Source organism: Delphinus delphis, chromosome 1 (assembly GCF_949987515.2).
Source record: "Delphinus delphis chromosome 1, mDelDel1.2, whole genome shotgun sequence".
Lineage (NCBI taxonomy): Eukaryota > Metazoa > Chordata > Mammalia > Artiodactyla > Delphinidae > Delphinus > Delphinus delphis.
In genome coordinates, this window is record NC_082683.1 from 127,788,199 (window position 1) to 127,800,409 (window position 12,211).

Below are 12,211 nucleotides of genomic sequence, written 5' to 3' on the forward strand. Positions count from 1 at the left end.
CTGTTTTGTATCATTTGGAATCTCTTCCACATGGAGGGTTCCCACTAACTTCAAAGGAAGCTCTGCACATGGAAAAGATACACAGGAAAAAAGTGAAAAAAGTAGAGCCCTGATTTTCATCACGGTTAATGGCCTGGATCTTGTAGAGGTTTAGGTGAGTAAATTCTGAGAATAAACAGCTCATTCTTAGTGAATTCTTCAGAAATAGCTGTGCATGTGGCAGAAATAATGCATAAACAGGCAGTTGGGACAATTCTGGGAAACAAGGAGAGGGGAAGAAATTCCTCAGGAGTAATTTTGAGAATCAAGATAATATAATAGCTTAGTGAGCCATAGAGGCATGAAAAACGTACTCATTATGTGAACATGGGCTAATGTTCTGGAAGAGACTCGATGGAAAGGGTTTCAGGTGCTTTTATGGGACAGAATGCATGGAAGCTGATGGAGACACCATAGAGGTAGTCCTTGTAGATTGGGGTGGTCCAAAATAAAGTGGGAAGGAGGCTCCTTGTGTTACCTGGTGAGGTTATTTTACGAAAAAAATAACTTAGAGTTCTACTTAACCTGTAAAATTTTATTTATGTGGTTAAGATTTAAACTTATACCAGTGTTTTTAGGTAAAGGTTGATTTTTACAGACAAACCAAAAAGTTATTATCTTTTGGGGAGCTGTATCTTCAAATAAAAAGGGGATTTGATATGAATATTAAGCATCGGTTTCTTATTTTCAGTCAGTTTTTATTGCACACTGTTAATATATTTTCAGTCAATCAAATCAGCTCCTTATTTAAAATAGTCAAGCTTCTTTCATCATGATCATTTCCCACGTTATATTCCATAACTATTTCTTTTTCTGTTGTGCTGTGGAGTTATTTCACTACCCGACTATTGGGAATCTGCCTCAGTTTTCCAACATGCTGTGTTCATTACACATTAAAGGGAATCTTAAGAAATCGCCTGTTCAAAGCAAGCAATAATGTGATGGCAATTTGCATTTTTAATACCATGAAAATTGTAGGAAAATATAGGAAAATTGAAGGAGGAAATAAATATAACTTTATATCTTGCCACTAATTTTCAATCACAGTTGACATTTTGGTATATATTACAGTCTTTTTTCTATCCTTATCTTAACACATATAACCAAAATAATACCATATTTAATAATACTAATACATACTGATCTAAGTCCTTTACATATATTAACTCATATTTTTCACAACAGCTATTACAGGTGTTATTATCCATGTTACGTATGAGGAAATTGAGGCAAAGAGACTTACCCAGTGTCATCCAGCTAGCAAGTGTTGGAACTAGGAGGCTGTCCCAGATGGTCTGACTCCAGAGTCCTGCCCAGTGTTAGCACTCCCTTGCAAAAATGTTATCTCACATCATAGCATAGGTGTTTGTCCTCAGCTTAATTTAACATCAGATGAGTATATCATAATCTGTTAACCAGTTTCCAGTTTGGCAGATAGGTTGTTTCCAATTGCTTGCTGTTAAAAACAGTACGGCCGCCAACATCCTTGTATGTGTTGTGAATTAAGGGCTAGGGCTCTGAAGTCGGACCACCAGAGAGACTCTATTTTATTCAGCTGCTAAGGTGCTGAATCCTCTGAGTGTGCTCTGCACAGCAGAGCAAAATGTAAGAAAGCCTGTTAGTGCAATAGGAGCCTGACTGTAGTTCCTTTACCTGTCACATAGGGAAATCCCCCCTCAAAGGATTACTATGTGGATTAAAAGAAATAATGTGCATGGAGCTCTTAGCACAACTCCTGGTACAGAGTAGTGTTAGTAAATGCTAGCTATTGTTATTTTTCTTGAATTCCTAGAAATGGAGTCAAACTGTATTCTTTGCCTGTTTCAGATACTTACAAAACTCTGTGCTCTGATTTCCTAGAAAGTTAAATCCATGAAAGGAACATCCAAACATAAAAATGTCATTTAGCCCATTCATTTGTAGTAGTATTTTATAGAGTCTAAAGAACAAAACAATATTTCATCAAATATTTGATTATTTTGTATCTTAATTTGATTACTCTTTAAATCTCCTTAGATATGCTTTACCTTATTTGTTTGTTTTCACAGCTTCTTTATCCCAATCATAAGTTCAATGGTTATGAAAATCTATTTTTCACATTATGTCAGCCCATTGTGCATAGTTATGGTTGCTCTCATTTGTGATAAAATGGGCAGAGCACCTAGCACAGTGCCTGGTCTATCATAGGCATTCAGTGCATATTGGTTGGCTGACTTATCAAGTGTCTTAGGGGAGAAAAACCTTTGAACACTTTCCTGAATTAAACTTATCTTTTAAAACTGCAGGCATGAACCCCTTTCTTCCTCAGAGTGTGTGCTGTCTGTGGGCAGGCTAGCTCCCAAGTTGAATAGGGGAGAGGATGGGGGAGGGAATGGCCCTGGACTACACTCCTCTATTTATCCTTCTAGATTTACTGGTATGAGAAGTCACTTTCTTGTTCCACGAGTGGAATGAGTGAGGAAGCAACAGGAGGGCCTCTTCATCCCTCACCCCCTGACAGTATTCCTCAGCCTTCCTCCACTTTTTATTTCATTGAGTTTAATCATTAAGTTAGTGGTTAACTAGAGGTGCAGCTAGACCGCTTTGGGGGAAGAGATTAACAGTCTATCAGTCCTGCTCCTACCGTCTAGAAGCCTCTCCTCCAAAGCTAATCATGGCTCCTTTGGGCATCCTGCTAGGACCACTAGTGGATAGAGGGCTCTCAAATGGGTCAGAATAGTGCATCGATAAAATTCACTCCAAGGCTGGTTTGTTCCCCAGTCATGTTTCCTCCCTATTTTATTTCCTGTTTCAAATTACATGCAGCCATTTTGTTCCCCTAGCCTATCAGAGATTCTGCAATGATCACATGACATCATTAATATAGTCTAATACATTACACCCAGTAATAAAATGTCAAGAAAATAGATGTGTCCTCAATGTGACTATGAACCGCCTCATACTATGGAATTCTCAGAAATTAAAGTCCAAAGATTACATTTCCAAAGGAATTTGCAATGTCTAAGATACTTGTGGAACATCAAATTAAAGTCCTCCCCCAATTCTTACTTTCTGGGTTTCAGCCAAAGTGGTTCTCTTGTCCAGGTGGAGTTGGGGTTCTTTTAGCCGCTGTATACTCTGAGCTGGCCTCCATAAGAATGGGTTGTTCCTTCTGGGCTTTGGAAGTTGAAATAATCTCTTGTGTTCCTTACTTCATGAATAAAGAAAAGAGTGGGACACAAAAGATAATCCCAGCACCAGCTCCACAGCAACCAAATTTAATAAGACAAATAGACTCCCTAGTCTTTAGGCTACACTATGTTCCCAGACCCTTTTCCTAGATATAGCCACCTACTATAGCAAACATTCAGAGGTATGAATGAGAGAGGGTAGACAGAGCCTGGTTTTAGCCTTACCTGGCTGTCAAGCAGTTTTTTCTAGTTTGTGAACCTATAAATTTATTGGGGGAAATCTCTCCCTAAGAGGCTAATTTTGCCACTATGCACTTACCATAAAGGGGGAAAGCCATCCATCCATCCAGTCTTGGAGAAAAACACTTGAAACATTGCTATTGCAAAGTTTAGGACTTTGCAGCCATGGCAGCCCCAGTCACCAGGTCTTGTCTGAGTTACCTTCCTCTCCTGTGCAGCATATTCAAAACCTTGTAATTTTTACTTCCCTTTTGCTTTTGTGTTTCTCTTTCTGTCTCTTGTTACATCATTTCTTCATCTAGAAGCCTGGGCCTCCTAAGGAGACTTTCTCCTGCTTATATAATCCAGAGAGAATTTGAAAACATGTGCTGGGGTGGGAGGTGGGATTGACTCTTGAGTCTGTCAGTAAGCAACACAAGTTAAGTATAGCTCTCCACAGTTCCCTTCTTGCCCTGATCCAGGGTAAAGTATGGCACTAAGGGCAGCTAATCTAACCCTTCCTACTTCCCACCTAATAAAATAAACCTAGAACCTCAAGAGTGCTCTGTGATATACATATGGACCTCAGTTGCCTTACAGTTTAAACATAGTAAATCTAATTTTCCCTCCTGAGGCCTATCAGGCCTGTATTTAGAAAGACTTTTCTCCCTATAGTTGAACTCTTGCCCCAGGCACACCTGTTTAGGAAAATCTCTGCCGGCCAAATTCAAGGATAAGCAGCCTATTTCCTGTGGATGCCTGTGCTCGCAAAGGTAGGTCCCTCCCAACCAGCTGAGTGACCTGCCTGGCCTGTGCCCTTGCTGAGCCTATGCAGCTCTGCAGATCCACCAACGTCAGCCCTGCGGCGTGTGAACTACCTTTATAGAAGCAGCTACTCACCTATGGTTAAAGCCTTTTGTAATCTACCAAGATCAAAATATCAGATAGTCTGTGGTTACAAACTCCACACACAGGCTGCAACAGTTAAAAGCCAGCTGCAAACCTGAGAAAAACTTGTATGGTCTACCATAAATAAGGCCAAGGTCAAAATGCCCTGCTCACAAAGTTCAAGGCCCAAAGCTTTGGCCACATTATAACTTTTCCACATGTACTGTTTTCTTCCCATAATTTGATTCCTTGTCTGTGTATTAATTTTATGATCCAGTGTGCTGGCCAGATGTTGAAGTCTGAATTTGTCCCTAACATACAGGTTTTGCCAAGCCTGAGAAGGCCTGACTTTTCATAGTGTGGAGGACCTAACTAGAACACATACTCTCTAGAATAGGCTTGCCTTTAAGAGGAGAGGCTGAGCTACTCCACTCTCCCTATTCCACTTTCAAAGTATCTATATCTGGCAAAAGAAGCTTGGGTGATATTTACAGCAATACATATTAAAAACTGGTTTGCCTCAAGCCTTACAAGTAAGACATGGCCTTTCAGCTCTCAAGATCCCTTCCAGTCATATAATTATGCTCTTGTTTACTTGGACACTCAAAACAGAATTTGACATTCAAACACTAAGAAGCTGTAAATGGCTATTGTACTAAATGTTGATGGATTTATTTTGGGAATTTTAGATTTGAATATAAAATTAACATATCTTTCTCTATGAAGAGACTATAATCAATCACATTTGGCTTAACATTCTTTTCAAATTTTATTATTTAGTCTTTGCCTTCTCTTTCTCCCTACTTTCCTTTGTTTTGTTATATTAATTTCCCCTTAGTATTCTTTCTTTTTTATTTTTAAAATATTCATTTATTTATTTATTTGGCCGTGCTGTTCTTAGTTGTGTCACGCAGGATCTTCGTTGCCGCGTGTGGGATGTTTGTTGCGGCATGTGGGGTCTTTAGTTGCAGCATGTGGGATCTAGTTCCCTGACCAGGGATCAAACCCTGGCCCCCCTGCATTAGGAGCGCAGAGTCTTAGCCACTGAACCACCAGGGAAGCCCCCCACCCCGCTTTAGTTTTGTTATCTCTTGTGTTCTGATCATTTTTCCTTAATGCTTGCCTTTTCTTATTTTGTTCCACTGTTTCTCCTTGATTTTGTGATTTCTCTCTCCCTCAGTTCTTCTGTGAAAAAGTACATTAGGAATTACTTTTTCTTAATTCTTATTTTGAGCTGTTTGTCATTGGGGAAAAAAGTCCATTTTTGGCAAATATGCTTCTTTTTTTCCCCCAGGAGGGATTGGGATTGGACCAGAGCTTCTTAAACTTTTTTATGACAGCTACTTGCTGACAGCTTTCAGTGCTGAACACACTTCCATGGATTCCTATGAAGGGATCTAGGCCATGTGTACTCACAGCACGGCAGCTGTAATCCTCTTTTTCTCTCCAAGTGAGAAAGCCTATTGCAATTAAAATGACTAATGCCATAGAATATAATAATCTCTTCTAATTACTTTTTATGTCAATTCTTTGCAAATTTCATTTTAACCGTTATTAGTAGCTCATAATTTCCATATAGCTTACTTGACTATATTCACTGGACTAAATGATATTTAATAAATATCTGTTTTGGCTATAACGTTCAATACTTCTAGAAATAGTGTTGCATCTTTGAGAGGTGAATCCAGTGGTGCCAATAAGATCAGGCAATTTATTGCTTCACATCCTCTTAAATTCCCCAAACTCTATTCTTGCCTTTATCTACATAGTAGCTGACATTTTTTTTTCTTGCATTTTCTGCCCCTCTATTAGCCCCCTCCTGGCCTCATTTCTCTGCCTGGCCTAGATTAAATGGATGATCACCCAAATTACTCTCTTGCCCCAAACCTTCAACATCTTTACACCCAGGTACTTAGGTCACTTGGGTCCAGAGCCCTGGATCAGTTCCCACTTACCTTCTCTTTTTCTATGTCGAGTGTGCAGAATGTTGCTAGAGGCAATAATGCAACTATGTTGATTGTGTCCCTGCAAGTTATGGACTTCATTCTTAGCTTCCAGCCATTATTTTTAAGACCTTATGTTTTTAGAGCAGTTTTAGGTTTACGACAAAATTGAGAGGCAGGTACAGAGATTCTTCATCTTCCCCCGCCCTGACACGTGCACAACCTCCCCTGTTATCAATATCACTCACCAGAGTGGTACATTTTTTTTAAAACCAAAGATGAACCTACATTGACACATCATAATCACCAAAGTCCATAGTTTACCTTAGGGTTCACTCTTGGTATTGTACATTCTTTAGGTTGGAAAAAAGTATAATGTATCCATATAATATCAGAGTATTTTCAGTACCCTAAAAATCCTATATGCTCTGCCTACTTATCTCTCCCTTTCCCTACCCCACCCTTGACAACTACTGATCTAAAGTCTCCATAGTTTTGCCTTTTCCAGAATGTCATATCGTTGGAATCACACAGAATGTAGGCTTTTCAGATTGGCTTCTTTCACTTAGTAATATGCATTTAAGATTCCACCATGTCTTTTTATGGCTTGATAGCTAATTTCTTTTTAGTGCTGAATAATATTCCATTATCTGGATGAACCATGGTTTACTTATCCATTCATCTACTGAAGGACATCTCAGTTGCTACCAAGTTTTGGAAATTATGAATGAAGCTGTTATAAACATGCATATATGTACCTAAGTTTTCAGCTCCTTTAGGTGAATACCAAGGATTGTGATTGTGAATACCAAGGATCACATGGGAAGTGTACATTTAGTTTTGTAAGGAAGCACCAAACTGTCTTCCAAAGTGTTTGTGCCATTTTGCATTCCCACCAGCAATGTATATAAGTTCCTGCTGTTCTACATCCTCACTAGCATTTGGTGTTGTTAGTGTTTCAGATTTTGGCCATTCTAATAGGTGTGTAGTGGTATCTCATAGTTTTAGTTTTCATTTCCCTGATGACGTGATATTGAGCATCTTTTCATATGCTTATTTGCTATCTGTGTATCTTTGGTGAGGTGTGTTAAAGTCTTTGGCCCATTTTTTAATTGGGTTGTTTGTTTTCTCACTATTGAGTTTTAAGAGTTCTTTGTATGTTTGGATAACAGTCCTTTATCAATTATGTCTTTTGCAAGTATTTTCCCTTAATCTGTGGCTTGTCTTCTAATTCTCTTGATACTGTCTCTTACAGAGCAGATGTTTTTAATTTTAATGGAGTTCAGATTACTAATTATTTCTTTCATAGATTGTGTCTTTGGTATTGTATCTAGAGAGGCGTCATCATACCCAGGGTCATCTAGATTTTCTCCTATATTATCTTCTAGGAGTTTTTAGTGTTTTGTTTTGTCAACCTTTTTTTTTTTTTTTTTTTTTTACTAATTCCAGTTATGTTGTCTCATTCAATTACTGATTGTCCCAGTGCTTAACACTATCCTGAAACCTTCTTTGATTGTCCCAGTGCTTAACACTATCCTCAAACCTTCTTTCCAACTTCTCGGCCTCACTCTCCTGCAGATAATTATCTATTCTCTTATCCAGTGAAATGGAAAGGTCAACTATAACCTTTCTAAACTTTCTACCCTTTTCCATTCAGAGAACCTACATCTACCCTCATTCTTCCAACCTCCCAGGCTCACATTCCTGTTCAAAGACAGCCCCCTCCCTGTGCTCTTCATCTCATTCATTTCCATCTTCGTTGTCCTTGTATCATTTTTCTATATCACCAACCTCTTACTCTGTACCATTAGTTCTCCTCAAGCAATAAATATGCTTGATTCTTGCCTATACTAAAAAAAAAAAAAAAAAAAAAAAAATCCCCAAACCAAAAAACAACAACAGCAGCAGCAGCAACAAAAGCAATGACAAAAGCACCTCTTTTGACCCTGTGTCTCTTCTGGTTTCAACTGGCTTTCATCCTCCTCTGTAAACAGCTCTCTTTAGTCATTGTCTCCATTTTTCACTTCCCATTCACTTTTCAACCCAGTGAAGTCTGACTTATCCCACCACCTCACTTCAGCTTGCATAGCTAAAGACACTATGATGTCTGCATTGCACTTTATATGTCCCTTTCTGTGCTGAATCTGACACTCCCAATGGCACATTCCTTGAAATTCCCCTTGCCTTTGGCTTCCATAACCTCACTGCTCTTATTTTTCTGACATTGCTGACCACCTCTTAAAAGTTGGTCTTTTCCCCAGGATTTCCACTGTGAGCCACTGCTTTTTCACACAGTTTTAACTGCCACCTATGTATATAGGCTGACGACTTGCAAGTCTGCATGTCCAGTCCTAACATTTCCATTTTGCTTCAGAGGTCAGGTCACGTCTATGTATGTCTCCCACAGGTACCTCAGATTCAACATGGCCTTGGCTGAATTCATCATCAACTCCCCTACTTCTAAAACTTGGTTCTCTTTCTCTGTTCCTTCTGATTTGGTAGCCCCATGAGTTTCAGAATCATTCTAGAACAGCACAATGTCCAATAAAAATAAAATGTAAGCCACATGTGTAATATAAAAATTTTCTGGTAACCACATTAAAAAATAAAATGAGTCAAGTGAAATGAATATTAAGAATAGATTTTATTTAACCCAATATATCTAAAATATTATCATTTTAAAACATTTAATAGGGCTTCCCTGGTGGCGCAGTGGTTGAGAGTCCGCCTGCTGATGCAGGGGACACGGGTTCATGCCCCGGTCCGGGAAGATCCCACATGCCGCGGAATGGCTAGGCCTGTGAGCCATGGCTGCTAAGCCTGTGCGTCCGGAGCCTGTGCTCTGCAACGGGAGAGGCCACAACAGTGAGAGGCCCGCATACTGCAAAAAAAGAAAAAAACCCAACCATTTAATAGATATTTTACATTTCTTTTGTACCAAGTTTTCAAAATCCAGTGTGCATTTTACACTTACCACACATCAGAGTTTAAACTACTTACTAGGGCTCAATAACCATATGTGGCTAGTGGCTACTGTACAATGCAGTTCTAGTCTTTACTTTCACTAATCTCCCTTTCATCCAGTCATAAGTCCTATTGATTTTGTCTCCTAGGTGTTTCTCCAGTAGGTTTATTTATTTTCATGCTTTCTGCTCGTGGCTTTACTTCACACCTTGTTCATGTCTCACTTGGTTTATTGCGATAGCTTACATAACCTAGTTTGTCTCAGGGAGCATGCAAAATTCGCTGGAATGCAGGAGGATATAGTAGAACATCTACATACATATTTTATCTAGAAAATAAGGAAACAGTTAAGATTTATTAGTATTGAATATATATATATATATATTGATGCCAGTGCCCTTGCTTTGTATCACAGAGAAGTCAATAATAAAATTATAAATGTAACAAATAAAATACATTTCCCCCACAAAATAAAAAACGTAAAATATTTACTTCATCTTCATATAATACTTTAGAATTTCTTTGGGTATTTCTATAGATGTACACAGTTTAGTAATACATTGGTCATATCTACTTAATAAATTTACATGTGTACTTGAAATTTATTTTGGTACTGCCAAATTTTATCACTAAAATTGGTGGTCTATTGAACTGGGTCGACTCTGGCTTTACCCCGCTTGCCTCTCCAGTCTCAATTTCTTCATCCCACCTCACATTTTCTGCATGAAGTAGCTCTTTCATATTTTGTTCTTGTTTGTCCTTCTTCATGGAAAACAAATAAATAGGCAAACGAGCTACTTCCTGACCTAACTCTAATTCTCTGCCAGGTTCTTTCAAGCTATCATGTCTCCAAGGAAAGCCTATTAACATTACCTAAGTTGTGTCCAGTCCTCCTTCTCTTGTTAAGGATACCTCTCTTACTACACTGTTATGTTGAAATTGTCTCCTTATGCATCTTCATTCCCTACAAAACTAAAATTCTTGAGGACAGGGGTGTGGCATCATCATGCTTTTTCATCTTGACATATGATAGGTTCTTAACAAATGTTTGTTGAACTAAATTCATGGCTCTCCTTGATGAAAGCCAGCCTGTTCTATCAATGGGTGAAATAGTGATTTTCTTATTGCAATTTGTGGAGTATCTGGAAGACTTCTTCTTTGTCCAAAAGATGCCTGATAGAATGAAATAGTAAATACACTTTCATTAAGTACTATAATTAATATGCTATTTGTAAGCCCTGGTAGTGTGGGTAACAATCCTATTGGGAAATAACCAGTTCCTTCTTACTAAAAAATTAAATGAGATTATTTGCTCTAAGACGAATGAAGTTTTGATTGTATGTATACATGCAACGGCTTTCAAACTTCAGTATGAATAAGAATCACTTTGGGAAATGTTAAAATGTAGATTCCTGGGTTTCATATGCACATATTCTGATTCCTTTGGACTTATAGGTATCCCAAGAATCTGTACTGTTAGAAAGCATCCCAATGGTTATTTATTATAACCATTTTATTTTATTAGCTGGTAGAAACCATACTTTGAGAAGTATTGTTTCCTTCTTTCTGAAGCAGAGGGTTAAGAAGGAGTTGAGTTTGAACAATGGAGAGAACTGCCTTAATCTGGGCCTGAATGGGTTTCTACCTGGAGGTCTGTAAAAGTTAAAGAGTTAAAAAGGAAAATGGGCGATGCTGGGAGATACTGAAACAGGGAATCAAGGGTGACAGAGACTAGGATTGTGGAAAGAGGCTTGGAAGATCAATAATGACCTTGGCTTACTTCACAATATTCCCTAGGATTGACTTTCTTCAACTAGAAAGCTGAAAAATAAAATATAAATATAAACATAAAATCTGATTATTATTAGGTTATTTTCATTTTCCTTTAGGAAGTGACACTCAGTCATTCAATAAGTAATTTAAAAAAAAAATATTTCAGAATGTTTAGGATAATGGACATTGTAGGTATAGGGTGATTTTTGACATTTAGAACAATATACAATTCCATATACATTTCATTTCTATGACAACAAAAATTATCTAACATAGAGGAGATGGTAAACTATGCCGTATGGAAAACAGAATTTAACTTCATAAAAGCTGTGAGAAAAAACAGATTTTCACTTAAATGCCATTTATAGGTAATTTCTTTCCAAGTTGTTAATGTTTAAAAATTTAAATGCTGTTTAAATATTTTTATGAAGGCTCTATGTATTTCTTAGCTTGGCAAATAACAACCAGAGGTAGATGGATAAACCTAGACCATTAAAAACCTCCAAACTTTTATTTTAGCTTATTGTTTCAGCTTTCTCCCCCATTCAGCTTATTGAGAGCTGTTAACAAGGAACTAATTGGTTGGCTTGTTTTTTCTTTTCACCATTTGGTGGCCAGTCTCTGGTAGAAATCCTAACGAGATGCAAACCAGGCAAACACATGCGCCAGTGGGCTGGAAGGGGATAAGAGACAGTGGGCATGGAGAGTCTATTGTTGTTTGTCCAGTCAACTAAATATCTTTTAATTGTAGCAGCACTGCCATAAATAGGCCTGGCACAAGCCTATTAGTCTGCCTTATTTATTAGCCTGCCTGTTTCAGTCTCTCTGCTTCCACCATCCATACAAGTCTGTGATTCTGATTTTTGTTCATTTGATGGGAGAGACTTCCCTCTGCTTATCTGTGCTTTTGGAAGATATATTATTTTGTTTTTTTTAAAAATAAATTTATTTATTTATTTTTGGCTGCATTTGGTCTTCGTTGCTGTGCGTGGGCTTTCTTTTTAGTTGCAGCGAGTGGGGGATACTCTTCGTTGCAGTGTGCAGGCCTCTCATTAAGGTGGCTTCTCTTGTTGCGGAGCACAGGCTCTAGGTGCGCGGGCTTCAGTAGTTGTGACACGTGGTCTCAGTAGTTGTGGCTCTCCGGCTCTAGAGCGCAGGCTTAGTAGTTGTGGTACGTGGGCTTAGCTGCTCCGTGACATGTGGGATCTTCCCGGA

General features: G+C 38.4%; 1 protein-coding gene across 2 annotated transcripts in view; it reads left to right on the forward strand.

Moving 5' to 3' along the window:
• The window catches only part of DNM3 (dynamin 3), a 544,460-nt gene that overhangs the window by 278,286 nt on the left and 253,963 nt on the right, over positions 1–12,211 (forward strand). The gene's annotated exons all lie outside the window — the stretch shown is intronic.